This window comes from Prenolepis imparis, unplaced genomic scaffold, assembly GCF_030444845.1.
Source record: "Prenolepis imparis isolate NDT839.2.m4 unplaced genomic scaffold, iyPreImpa1.0 SCAF_8, whole genome shotgun sequence".
Classification (NCBI taxonomy): domain Eukaryota; kingdom Metazoa; phylum Arthropoda; class Insecta; order Hymenoptera; family Formicidae; genus Prenolepis; species Prenolepis imparis.
Genome location: NW_028141166.1, coordinates 7,793,958 through 7,809,689, shown reverse-complemented (window position 1 = coordinate 7,809,689; position 15,732 = coordinate 7,793,958). Strand labels below are relative to the sequence as shown.

Sequence of the window (15,732 nt, the reverse complement as noted above, 5' to 3'; positions counted from 1 at the left end):
TTGACATTCGGATGTGGTTGCGATTGTCATGAGATTAGTGCTTATCTATAATTATTATTAGATTTCTATATAAAAGTGAGACATTGTATAATCCATCAAAGAGAAACTGTAAATAAATGATAATATCATTTATTTCTCTGTATTTGTGTGTGTGTATGAGATTCGTAAATCTTTTTTATTGAGTTTTTCCATATAAATTAACTTATGTATATTGCATTGCTTCAGAAACGAGATATTATAACACGTCATCATTATTAAATTATTATTTTAACCAAACAATTTTCAGATAAAATGCAATGTATTATTAATAAATTAATTACAGTAAACTAATTAAACTTCTTAAAAGCTATCGATAGCTGCTTTATACGAAAAATGTTTATTAAACACGAAATTGAATGAAACTGAATTTTATATAAAGCTGCAGATTATTATAAATTTCATAAATAACACACATATTCATATTTTGCAAAATAATAGAAATATTTCACAGATATTTTTAATTAAAAATATATTTTTAATTAAATGTTATATATACCTATACATATGAAAACTAATTTTTCATTAAAAATATTTTAGTGGAAAGGATTCCAAAGAACAAATAGATCAAACACACACACATATATACCTGGATGTAAAAAAATTATTGATATAATAACAATAATAAAATTCTAAATTTTTCAATAAAAATTATACATCGTCGCATTATAAATTCTCAGCTTAAATGCACAGCTCTAAAATAAATAATAAAGATCGAAAAGACTGTCGGAGAGAGAAAAATCGATTCGCAGTTGATCGGATCTCGATGACGAAAAATAAAAAACGCGATTATTTCGGAATATGAAGAGGCAAGCGGGAAAGTAAAGTAGAGACGTAAGTTTCGAAATGAGAGAAAAAGAAAAACATTTTCCACGACTCTATAATATATCGCGCGAAATGCAGCTACGCAGCTCGCATGCACGTACGCGTGAAACGCATCCTGTATTCGCCTAGATACAGCTTGGCTTATACAGCGTCTTCTCCACCATAGGCAGCTGTGGAAACTATTTTCTCTGTCTCCTTTGTGATGCTAATATTTCACGAAACTGACGATGGCTAAGTCAGTCGCGACAACCCGGTCACGCTTAACGAGCATGCGAATATATATGTTAATTATCGCGACGGTTTGCCACACGCATCTCCTGGTTTCTGTATTACGAGCGAAAGCACGCCGTTCTGTTCGTCTGGTCAATTAAACCAGACTCGGCATATGAATACGCCTTTGCCTGTGCCCTAATTGCCCGCTTTTATTTGGGCGCGGTTTATAAGTCCTAATAATCCGTTTCTGCAAAAGCGCTCGCTGAACTATTACGCGGGTTGATACGAGTTTCTTATTTACGACCTTCGAACGAACATTTTAAAACGTTTTTCAACTCTTTTTTGCGGTTTAATACGCTATCATTACGCTGAGCTGCATGTTGAAGCCGACCATCGCAGTTTAAGCCGTTCCTCGATATCCCGATGCTTTCATACTGCAGTAATTTTCTCCGCGTAAAACAGTTAATTTAAAGTTAAATTTTAAGCTTTGAATTATTTAAAAAGAACGCGTGTTTACTGGTTGCGTGTTTATTTTTTCACTTGAAATGTACGTGTTTCCGTGTAGTCAGTCCTTTTTGCAGCAAGTGTTATATATGAAATGAAATGCATTTCTCTATCTACGAAATATCAATCCAAATGAAATTCAGGTGCGATAAAATTATTTTTTAATTTCTCTATTTTGAATGTTTTGGTTCTTCCTTTAAACCAATGCATTAATTAATAAAACAAACGACATGTATAAAACCTTATATCAAATTTAAAAATAATTTTATTGCACTTAATATTTGTCTGGCTCTTACTAGCCCCTTTCATATATCAGAATCTTTTTTACTTATCATTTTCAAATAATTAAAATTTAGAGTCTTTGTTAAATTCAGATCGAAATTACACACACATATTGCCGAGTGAAAGTTAATAATTTTTCCCATTTTTCTCCACTTATCTTCCATACGTTTTTCGAAAACGCGCAAATCGAGGATCATTTGTATTCGAGTGATCCTCGAGTATATAACACCCTGACAGATGTCTTTACTACGTCGTCGTCGTCGTCGTCAGAGAGAAAGTAAGTAGCGGAAAGCACCGGTTGCGCGACGAGATACTTTGGTGAGATATTTCGAGCGCACGAGAGAGGAAACGATGACGAATGATGTCCGAGCGTAGGTATACCTAGACACATGGATGCTGCGGATCCGCGAATAGTTATAACTGCGCGTATAACTTTCCCGCCTTTCGGGCATCATCGTTGTGTTTTGTCGATTTTACTTCGGTGTCACGAGCAACAGATTAATGCGACACGACGATATAAAACCGAGATAAAACACCGTATCCCATCAAGCCCTGACGTTATGTAGTATCGTTACGCCGACCACACACATATCAGGGTACGAATCCTTCGATATACGGCGCTTAATTAATTTTAACAACACGCGAACGGACTCGTACACAGCGCGATATGACATATCAGGGCGAGCAGAAGACCGCTATTATCGATCATTTCGTATAATGTCGGGCTTTTATTTATATCGGTCTTTGTATCGCAATCATTATCTTTTCCGAGCCATTCGCGCGACGAATTAGAATATCGATTAAGCTTCCAGGATTAGGTATTTAACGAGTCGGGGTATCACGTAGACGCGCAACAATGAAAACGTCGACGATGAAAACGCGCCATGGGAACACTTTGACCCAGAAGATTCCGTTGATCTTAATTAAAGGTTTTTCCCATTAGCATCAATCAAGATTAAATTCGGTTAGGACTTACCTCCGTTTATCGATCGCGACATTTGCAACATCCAAGAACTGTTCGAATACACGATTCGTTAGAAAAATGTGACAACTCATTGTATTGAAAGAAAGAATTTAAAAAAAAGGAAGACTTGAAGCGCATGTAATTATTGCGTGTATAATTGCACAATTAATTAAATCAGTATTACGAATAAAATTAAACGGAGCTTATTACTTAACAAGTCCATGAAAGTTTAATTGCGGTATTTCAACCTCACGATAATCCTGTTTTAATAACTTTCGGATTCTTTTAATTTGGAAGAGCTCTTGAACCTTGAGAGATGAATATGACTACACGCAATATAAAATCAAATCGTCTGGAGAAAGCGAGTTACATCAGATGTACACCAAATTACATCAAATATATATTTGATATACATATTATAGAAAATAAGCTATCTGTGTGTTTCCCGTAAATTTAGAGTGTGTTTCTTACACGAATAGAATTTTCAGAAAAATTTCTTTTTGATAGATATAAATTTTTTAATATATATCATTCATTACGCATTGATGTTTGTCTAAAGGCCAACCAAGTATAAATACATAAATATAAATTATATTAAATTTATAATTATATTTATTCATTATAATACGTATAAATTAATTATAATAAATTGGATAAAATTAAATTAAATTGTGATATGATAATCAGATTACAAATATTTTCTTCAAAACTGGAATATATACAAATATATATTCATTATCTCAATTCACGTATCATATATAATTTCATTTATTGATGAATCATTAAATGATGCAGTAAATAATAAAGATGCTAATTTTCATTTCAATCATTATTAATTATTAATATGTTGAGAATATTAATCCAAAAATGAAGAGATACATATATTTTCACGGAGAGAATTTTCATGGTATCTCATGCGTATCTCAGAAGTGCGCATAAATCGATATTGTGTTATTAATGACTATAGATAGTATCCTTTTACTAATAGGACAATATTTACTCAACGTTGCATCCCACGTGGACGCATTTGCAAGTGCCGCACATACGAATGCAATCAAGAATACATATAGAATTTAATCGAACGTTATTGAACATGGAAAGAACGCATTCAAATAGATCCAGTTCCACATAATTAAGTTAACGAGCCTTTCAAGCACGCAGATTTCTCATAACTAATGAAAGAAAGCTGCAGTTGCTGCCTCGATAAACTCTTTGCGTATGTAAGCAGTATAATTACGATGTCATTTAATTTGAGCGACACGTGCGTTATCAAACACATATATGTGTGTGTGTAATTTTTTAAGTCTTTTAAAACATTTTTTTTTTTTTGCATAATGAGTTTATCACATTTTGATATAGAATCGTGTAATTTAAGCAAAAATGGTTTTAGATGTTGTAATTACTGCGAGCCTACATCGCAATTGAGGTTTCTCGTAATAAATTTTACTCTAAATTAAATTTATAAATAAAATAAAATAGAGAGAGAGAGTTGGACAGTTTAAGTGCGCTTCTGAGCTTCAAAAGTTGGAGACTAAAGCGGCTTCAAACAATGTGCATTCGTGTTTATTTGCGGAAATGTAGAGAGTCTAGAATACACAAAATAGTCTGCATATAGTCACTTTAAATAAATATTTAACTTGCTCAAAGTCCATTATATTTAAGCTTGAAAAAAATTTTCTGTTTCGCAGAGTCCTTTGAGGCATTTTCACTCTGTGGAGAAACAATGTGTTTCGAAATTCCCGTTTGTCCTAATAATTTTGAACGGCATAAAAATACATCAAGCATATTTTTAAATACATTTTTGGTGCAATTACTATGGTAATGTAAAACACAGCATATAATATTGCTTTTTAATGTAAAAAATGCACGACTGTCGGACAGCAGATGTGGTGGAATAAAAAATGCATGGTCCTTTTATCTCGTAAAAGCTATGCTGATTAAAACTAATTCTTTCTTCGATATCGCTCGATATAGACGATAAGAAAAATACTCTCAGGGGACATATTATGTAGGATAAAAACATAATAGTATAAATATTAATAAATTATATAGGATAAAAATTAGCAATATAAATATCTGCGATCTCTATATCTGATAATATTAAATATTTTTTAATATTAAAAGCTAGATAGAATTAAAACGAAATGATTAGAAACAATAGTAAAGTTATAATATATAAAAAATAATATAATCAAGTAATATTAATTAATATTTTTAGAATAGTGATTACAATTATGTTTTTGTTATGATATTTAATGATATTTTTTCTTTCTCTCGTTCAATAAATCTCATCCTTCGAGATTAATCGCCTCGTATTGGCTTGAGATTAATTATCCAGTACAAATGTAATGCCGCAATTTGTTTTCTGGATTTAAAATACGCGCGGCTTCAAACTTTTAATTTAGTTTCCCGTTCGATTAATTCGAGCTCCAGACAGAAGCTTAGCGTCCAATCGTACATGTAAAGTACATACTTTCAATACTATCCCGCACTTTTAAAGAAACGAGAGAGATTTTTGCGGCGCGGATAGAACTTTGTTATTAAATTCCGCCGTCATAAAGGGAATCGCGCATATCTAAGTAGCTGAGCTATTCACTTTGATCAACATGACAGAACAATAATGAAAAGAAATGGCAAATGTAACGGAGAAGATGCGTTAGAAATATTGTACATAAGAAATACATATCGCATCTTATAAAATATTATTACGGTGACATATGGAGTGACGTGCACATTGCAAATTGACATTTTTCGGATCCGCAAAAAGTATCAAAATATCTCGTAACATTGATGATACACACGAGATTGACTTTAATTCACTTAATTGAAATTCGATAGTCTCTGGATATCATATATTGAATTTCCTGCATAATTTGCGGTCTTACTGCTCATTGATATGATTACCGCATGTTCCTAATTATTTTCCCAGCCCGATACGCGCATATTAAAATATCATTTATAATTAAAGCTTAATTAATTAAAATAAAGAGATCGCTCAATGTTGAATCGTAAAACATGTAACGGGTCACATCCGAGACTAGCTATTCATTAGGATTCTTAGCAAATCGTGTTCTCAAATAAACGCTTTACGTGATCGCGTTTCCACATATCGTTCGCGAAGACAATCGACATGCATCGCGGCAATCAAACGAAGATTTCCGTTTTATGCATGAATCTTGTTCCTCAGAAGTCATGCATGTATTATACAAGCATTTGCGTCAATCCCGATTTTAATATGGCAATTGTCAGAAAATCAACGCGATAATTACGATACGTCAGTAAATTTTTATATAAAATGAGAAAATTCTATTTCGTGAAAAAATAAATAGGTATTGTTATCAATTGCTTCATTTATTGTAATATAAAATTTTCTATTGCATTGTCCTTTTTTTTATATTTTATATATAAAATAAAATAATTATAAATCAAGCAGATATATGTATACATGTATATACATGTATGTAATAAAAATAATATATGAAGTAGATTTACAACTTTTTATAATTCTTCTTTAATTAATTTGAAGAAGCGTGATTTATATTCAGAGTATAATATAAAAATAATAATAAAAAAAAAATATATATATATATTCTGTCTTATGCCGAGCTCTACAGATACAAATATATCTTTAAAAATGTTTGCAAAACTAGTTCGAAACATAAACATGTCACATGATTCGCGATATGTCAAGTGATATTTTAATCACCCTAAAGCAATTAACACGATTTTATTATATTGTCAAATTGCGGTCGCGCAAAATGTTTATAATTAGACGCGTATTGAATGACTGGCCTTTCGTGCATTGATGATATTCGTCAAATTGCACGTCCAATCATCGGGTTACGACTATGCTTTGCTGCGTTGCGCAAACTGTACGTGATTTCTGCTCGATAATTGACACCGTACAGCTACACATAGCTGAGCGTTAATAAACGGAGGGTATTATTAATTGCTAAATTAATTAATACCTAGGAAGTAAGTGCAGAGCACTTGACAATCTACACGTATATATAATACACAAGTATTCTTAGAACGAATTAAAATTATCGATAATAAGATGCAATATATGCAAAAGAGCTATTAGTTTAATACGCAACGTTTAAGTTAAGACTATGACATATGAAAAAGTTTTAGTCATAACTGTTAAGGTCATAAGGAAATCGACCAATCACACTCAAGCATTCTCACAATGTAGGAAGAATGATTAGACGATTTGTCTATGATCTTACGCGATTATGATTAAAACTTTTTCAGGTCTCATGGTCTCTTTACACTATTTTAGTATGCACTATTTTCCATTCGATAAACGTATGAAGAAGACAAAAATATAATTTACTAATATTTTATGGAAAATTTTTTACAACTAGTAAAAAATATTTTACAGCATACAAACAATTTTATAACAAAGAATTTTGTCAGTTATTATATAAATTGGAAGAATTTTCTCTTAGACTTTATCTTGAAAATCATAGCAATCGTGGGACAATATGGTATGGAAAGAATTTTATGAGAATTTCTCTGATTAATATTTATATAAAATATTTTTGATTAATTTTACTAAACTGCATAGTAAAATTAATCAAACATATTTTATATGTGTTGTAATAGATAGATTATTATTTTTACTGTGATAAATTATTAATCAGAGAAATTCTCATATATTAATTCTTTCTACACCATATTGTCCCACAATTACCACAATTTTCAGGGTAAATTTTAAAAGAAAATTCTCTCTGTGTAGATAGTACGCAATATTATATGACATATGACTTGTCAAAAATACTAATTTCTAAAATTGTAAAATAACGTCAAATAATTCAAAACATGCTCGCAATAGCGAACTTTCTCATCAAATATGCAGTAAAAGCGACGATTTTGCCGCAGCAGCAGAATTCTTTCTCTCCGCGTGTGTCATTAAATTCCGGCGTATAAAAGCGAGTAGGGAATGGGTGTAATATTCGCGGTAAGGCATATTTCGGCAAAATTTCGTAACATTAATCGTCGTTGCGAGCGCGAAATACTTTTTATGCAAATACGAAAATTTATCCAAGCACTATTTGCCTCTATATTTACTAGAGTTTGAAATTTCACTCCACATCATCGCGCATTTTAATTAATGTAACTCGTCTCATTACCATATATGCACATACATATATACTATATATTATATATATATTTACATTTAAGCGGACGTGTTATAATACTTATAATCCAACCATATTACGGTTAAGCGGGTGATCGCGCTAGCAAGTTTATCCTTTTCACTTTTACGCACGCTTTTTGCATTATAATATATACTATATAGAAGTAAAATTTATGTAAAAAAATTGCCTAAAACGTTGCGTCAGTATCCTTGCGAATCTTGGCCGCGATACATTAATTAACAACATTGCGTGAACGCGTTTGTAATGAACTGGGAGTAGTTGCGCGTCCGTGTTCGCACGCGGGGCAATTATTATCACTTTATGATCCATTTTCCTTGGTAGCCAAACGCATTCGAAAGTGAACGAGACATTGAGAGATAGGCGCCTCCTTATCCTATTCCAAGGCGTGATTCCTGGGGACGCAAGTTCTGGCAGAACAATATGGAGATAGTCAATTCGAGTTAAATAATCGCGGAATGAAATCGGGAGGGTCGTCCTTGCGTGCGCGTAAAAATCGCGAGACACGCGAGGCGTGGCGCGAGATGTTGTTGTTCTTGGAAGATCGCGAAATGAAGGCTCTAAGAAACTTACTCATTGTCAGCCTCATTCGGTCGCGCTTTCCCACTCGGCACCGGCTACATCATCGAGCGCCGGCTCGCCTTCGGCAAACGCGATAATGGGCGACGATGTCTATCATCCGGCCTACCTTGGAAACGATTCTCTCACTGGGACGAATCGCGTGACGTCGATCTAATCACACTCGGACGCAATTAATTGCTTGCGCACGAATCGCCGCGCCGCCTCGATCACCGACTTATTTAAGAACTCATTAAGGACAGATCATTAAAGATAGATATTGAAATGGGATTTTACTAATTTCAAATTTTTCGCGATTAATTTATTATTAATTATTACACAATTCTCTTATATTATATATTATTACGTTGTCATATTATTATGTATATTATTATTATATTATATTATTAAATTAAATATAAAAAGAATTAGCATTAATCCTTAAAAAGGCAGTAATAATATGTAATATAATATATATTGTAATATTATATATTGCCTTTTTAAGGATTAAGGCTAATGCTTTTATAATTTCTTTTATAATTTAGCTGATCTCATTTCATTTGTGTTATTGTGTATCCAATTAAGAGCCATTAGAATGACATAAATTACTTCGGCAATCAAATGTTTTACGTCGACCCTTGCTTCTCTCTGGCTTATGCAGCCGCTTTTAGCCGCGGAAGCGGAGTCTGTCTCTGTCGATGTAAGATAAGGTGCATAATGAGGCTGAGATGTTGTGCGATTGCGGAGCCCTGTTTTAAGACGTGGGAACAGGAACGTGTAAACACGTAGATCGTTCGTAGTGACTCGTTCCATTTTTTATCCTTCTTTTTCTCTTTCTCACTCTCGCTCTCTCTTTTTCTTTTTCTCCTCTCTCAAGAACCAACTCCTCTATCTTACTCGTGATGACGACTCTGCCCCTTCTAATCGACTCTTGCACAGACGGTATATAAGTAATCAGGGAGTGTAGAACTGTTTTCTCGGCGTGGGATAAAATTCGCCGAATCGATTAAAACCGTCGCAGCTATTCGCGATGAGGAATTGCCCCACTAATGCCGGGTTAATGCGTTCTCGATACGTCCCACGATTAATAAACGATGAGGCGTCGCGAGCACGTGGCCGGGGAATTATAATGACGCTTCCATAGATTGGCTCTATCCATTCTTCTTCCTGGCCGATTATCCCGACTTTATAAATTCGCGTCAATATTTTCTTCTTCGTTATAACATTAAACTATTTATCGTGGATCACATCGTGACGATTTTCTTCAAAAATATCACTCGCCCATTTATTTCATCGACGAGCCAATCGATTTCCCCGGCCGCTCCAATTTGATCCGCGCGGAATAATAAGGATACTCGCGTATCAGGAAGAATGTCTCTTCGGTGGAGAAAAATTTCCTAGCTTCCTGACCGTTACGACACGGTTATTCAATCGGAGAGAGAGAGGTTTCACTCTCGTTTGCCATTGAATGGCAAATTGTGCGTGCGCGAAATTCGAATGCATAGCAGGAACGTCAGCCATACATTCCCCCTTCGTTCACACTTATGTCTCTTGTACGCCGCGCGCTCCGGAATAACAAGCGCATCCGTCGCGATGCATTTTCTAACAACCGTTCTGGAAAAACATGTTGGAACACACTTTTACTCGGGAGAGTAGCGTCGCACAAGCTCTCGGATATACCGTAATACACGGCAGCTTCGTAACGATCATAAGTATTCCGCTGGCAGCCATGCCATTGAATCGCGAATGACAGAGCCGATCGTTAGAAACCGCGCTGAATCACTTTGTTATTTAAATAAACTTCAATTTACATTCGCGCGCTCCACATGATATGCGTTCGCGAACGAATTATATAACGCTTGAATGATATACAATTAATTGAAACTCTGCTGCGATAAATAGATAGAGGATCGAACGAATGTATTTTCACGATGTAGTTTTCCATTTGATATTGGATAAATTTAATTACCGTGGAGAATGTAAATTGTTTGCGACCTATCTCGCGAACACGTTCCATTCATACAAGCCGGGACTCCATTCAAGCTACCTGCCATTGTCTGTAAATTCCGGAGTGCGCGAAGTGGTTGAAGCGGCGTTACGGAAACCGGGAATAATTAGCCGATCGGCATCTTATATTAGACTCATTTTATACCATTAGCGGTTTCCATTGTATCGCGCCTTCGTGCTTAACCGCGCGGAAAATCTACCGATCCTCCAATGTCATATGTATGTTATCGGATGCGCGTAAATTATTGCGTTGTTCCGTCGTTGTATGTATGTTAGAACGCTCCATGTTACATCAAATTCATTTACTTCAAGGTAAAGGAAACGTTTATCAGAAAATGTTCAACAGGATAATTTAAAACTACAATGTTTCGTATTATCGGAGCATTAAATTAAAATGCAAAATGCAAATTGTCCGCTCTCTCACTCTCTCTTTTCATTAAACAAATGTTGTTCGCGAAGCAGTTTTTCGAATTTAATTTATGCCTTTAAATCACATTCTAGTCGGTTGCACAATTTAATCAAGACGCCGAAGACGCATTTCAGAAACGGGAAAACATTTTATTGCGAGCAGTTTAGATAGCGTCGAAGAGCAGTTTCGCCGGAATTATCATGTATACCACGCAAGAAGACTTGGAGGAGAGTGTTACGTATAAGCAGTTCGTATAACTGCAGGGAATGCCAATAAAATCGTCGTCGTCGTTGGGCGGATGATGGATGGCTACATACGCGAGAAAACTACTTATCCTTGGGCGGCCGGAACAAGAAGGACTCGCCGAATTAGGTTGTGAGTTGAAAGCGACCTCAGAGAGAGACGCGAAGCCAATTAGTACCGCGAGCATATAAGTTCGGGGTGTGCCAAGGATACGTCGAGACATTTCTTCCCCACGTTTCGCTGGCGAACGCGCGCGTTTTTCACACGATTGTATTGAAATGCGCCTCGTAAACAATACGTTGCGTCACGTATCGCGGGGCCACGCCACGTAGAGCGCCGTGGAATTGACACAGACGTGACAGGAGGAGAGCACACAAGTGAAAAGGAACGAGAAGAACGAGTCCGAGAGGCTCTCTTTGTGTACAGAGCCGCAACCAGAATCGAACGGTGATCCTCCGCAAATTATGGGAGGACAGATAGCCTGATGTTTGAATAATAACTGAAACGAGATGGGCGTTGACTGACGACACTTGACAGATTGGCGAATAAACAGATTCCTGACCCTCTCGCCACAACTGATAAGACTTAATTAAGCCGACGTTGCCCGAGATTTAATTTTAATCTCTATTCTCGCCTTTTCTCGCGTCTTATCTCAAAAGCTGTCCATGTTGTATAAAATTTAATAATTTAGCAAACAGAATTAGCCCTGAACCCAATCTGTCTAACGAACTCTGGGACTTAATTTGATAGAATGTTTCGCTCAATACGACGTTTCTCAATTTTATATTGCGCTATATTTCTCGAAGTTGCCATTATATACATAATAAGGGGTGCCATTCTCTCCATTACAGTCCACAGTACATTTGTTCACGTATCATCGAGCGTATCTGCCGAGCTCTTTGGCATTACGGTCACGAATAAACCTTTCACGACTTCACGGTTATTAGAATCGTAACAGAGACGGTTTGTAGGTCTCTTCCAGGTCGCGAAATAGAACATTAGACTCCATCGATGACAAAATAGACCCGCTGAAAGATCCTTCCTTCGAAAAGACGAATAAATAAGAACGACATATTTGTGACTGTTGCGTGATGAACGTGATTCTATTCTTTTTTTTTTTCTTTTGAGAGAAGAATTAAACAAGAGAGAAAGAGAGAGGAGATAAATAATCATAGAATCACACGTGTGATATTTGCCAAAGAATTCTTACGGTCGATTATTTTCGAGAGAGCGGAAAAATATTGACTCAACTTCTATCTATATATTTATGTAACTTAAGTGACGTTTGCCAAATCTCCGTTTTGTGAAGTAGGAGAGTGAGAAACAAAGATACCACATGATATTTAATATCGAGTTAATATCGTGTGCAATTATTTTGATTAATTATAAACAATCCGAAGCAGAATATAATTTCATTGTTTTGCTTGCGTCCAATGTCACAGAAAATCACATTTTCTATTTTAATAGGAGATCTAAACATTTGCTCCCGTGTATTTCCGTATATTTTTCCGATATCTCGCTGTAGTCGTGAAAAAGCGGAAATTGTGTTACATGTGAAAAAAAAAAGAATCAAATGGATTTGACTAATTCGAGCGTACGTGCATAGCTGAACTAAAACCGAAAAGCGCACGTATATCAAATAACACAACTGTATTTGTTTACTACGATAAAATTTTTGCAATAGTATTGCAAAAATGTAAATATATATTTTTATATAAACTTTTCTGATTTGCAAACATTATATCTTGTTTTTTACGTGATATCGCGTAAAAAAAGGATGCATCAAATTATTTGCTGCAACGAATCTCTGCTGTCTATTTAGCAGTAAACCTATAAACCTTGTCGAGGATTTTAGATCTCTCGCCGAATAGTAGACACATTTTATGAACGGATAAATAACGTCTTGAGTTATTGAGCCAGTGTGAGAAAGGATCATTACGGTATCATATATACCTGTTATCCTTACTGTTACGACCCTTAGACGAGTCTATTGTTACGCGTCAATAGTCACGCCCCATTTTGTCATCTAAATTGGAGTCTACGAAGGACATACATTTGTATAACTCAGCGGATGCTGACACATATTATGCGATCTGGGATAAACGTATTGATCTCATCGAGGCTTCGTCATCGTTTCTTGCACACTAGTTTTTGTCCTTTCGAAACGAATCGGAAACGGTAAATATAGTACGGTATAATGTAGAATTAAGATTGTTATGCAATGTGAATTTTTCAATATGTATTTTTCATAGAGAACCATAAACTATGATAAAAGATACATATTTCTATATACATATATATAAAATATGTATTTTACTTATTAATTTGTATATTTATATGTGACATTTCCTTTTCGATTTTTTTCATAGAATTTTCAAGATAAAATTAAAATAGATTTTTAAGAAAAAAATTTTTGAACAATAAATAAAATTTAAAAACTGTTCTTTTATAAAAGAGAGTTTCTTCTATGGATCATCCTGACTATGATTTCACTTATCTTCTCAAGTATTATAGGTATGAAAAGAGCATTAGGTAAACCGCTCGGAATAAATTATCTGTGAAAATCTCTTCATTGTCGTCATCGTCATCGTTATCGTCGTTCTCTCTACAGACGCCCAAGCAGAAGACCGAACTTAACTCAGCGTGACACCAAGTTCCCTTATGAAATTCTGTTGTCACAATCGTCGTGTCGGGTAATAAGCGACTGCGTAAGAAACGGGCTGGCTCACCAGAGTCGAAAGAAAGCGGCGATCTCGTCGTCGGTTAACGAAATCGTCCGCGGAAGCGGGTAACCTTCAATTATGCGTTCAGTAGGCAATGTCATTGGTAGAAAAAGAAAAAGAGAAAAGCGCTGGAAAACGAAAATCTGAATCTGGAGCGCGATTTCGCGCCTTCGCCGATTGTGAAAAGTTTGCGAACGTGACAATGATCGGGCGATTTAGCTCGCCTAGTATTACACAGATCCAGTCTGCGTGATAAACGAGAAGCGGATCGGATAAGAGGAGACATAGAATATGTACTTTGATAAACGTAAAGTGAAATATTCATCGATATTATAATTTTACATAGATATATTGATTCTTAGCTTGCCGCGATATTTTCGATTTTTCTTACGGATAATAAATTTATCTTAAGAAATCTTAAGAAAATTTACTTAAAATTATATATATGTATATATAATTTTTTTTATAAGATTAATTTTATTTACCATAAGAAAAAAAATATCGCGACAAGCTAAAAAATAAAGAATGGAACTTTAAATGTGATCGATCAATCTCTAATTCGATATCACCGCAAGCAATCATAAAACATACGTTATACACACATACATATACAATTACTAAAGTAATAAATTTCGACATATCACACGAAAATAATGGACTCACGCAATCTCAGGGAAACATTGAACAATAGCGTTCGGCTTATGTTAGTATTACATAAAAGCGCAACAAAAGAATTTGGGCTGAGATCGAATGGTTTTGTCGCTTATGATCTTGATCCAGATAGATCGCACGGGTAATCATTCGGGCGGGACCAATTTTCTTTTTTTTTTTTAAAGCTAATTACGTTCACGGAACGATGGTGATGTGTACCTTACGTGCGAGGCAAGAAATAGCATTGCACGTTGCGAAGACAAACGGGCTTTGTCGAGAATTGCGTAAGCGAGGAATAAAACAGAAGCTACCACGCCTTTCTCGACCAAAACTTGCAAGAGTTAAGGCCGTTCCCTTTGTAAGGATGTCATTTTCATTAAAAGATAACAGTCTAAATTTTTTTCTCTCACACTTTTATAATAAAATCAGAAAAATTGTATAGAGCAAAATTGTCTGTTTAAAAGAAAAAAGCCTTAAAGCTATTACTTACGTTTATTTTTTATAAAAGCACAGCTGTTAATCTTGAATTTCGTAAAAGTCTCATTGCCAAAATTCTGTTAAAATAAACACGTGGCAACAAGTTTTTCGTAATCAAAGAATATATCACTTTTTCTCTCAGGATATTCTGTAATGTGTAATCCGGTTTTATTTCGCGATTACTAGAATTAGGCGTAAATTTCACCGTATTAATTACCCGCGCCTTCTCTTCGCGGGAAAAAATACGCTGTTTTGCAAAAAACAAAAAAAAGAATGGTATTAATTCGGCTTTGTGTACAGAAGTGAAAGAACGTTCGCCTCTATTACGCTAAGAGAGAGAAACCTGGCGTAATATTTATGCACTCAGAAACAATGATGATAAGTAATCGAGCAATTTTCTTTACATTGAGAAAGAAAAAAAAATTGTAATTAAACCGAGTAAACACTAATCTCGAAAATTTGGAGCGAAAAATTCAAATCCTTTTATAAAATTACGCACTAAATTTTTCTCATCCGAACAGCGTGCTATGTAAAATTTGCCAGAAAATTAAATTTTAATAATAAAAATAATGATAAAAATAATTTTACATAAAATTTTAATAATAAAAAAACACAAGTTTCTATACGATCTACATTTTTTACATCGAAGGAAAGGATTGAATTTTTATTCTGTTTTTT

The 15,732-nt window shown here is 34.7% G+C and overlaps 1 protein-coding gene across 7 annotated transcripts in view; it reads right to left on the bottom strand.

Annotated features, from left to right (window-relative positions):
* Cdase (neutral ceramidase) overlaps nt 1-15,732 on the bottom strand; it is a 37,844-nt gene that overhangs the window by 5,249 nt on the left and 16,863 nt on the right. The window lies entirely within an intron of this gene.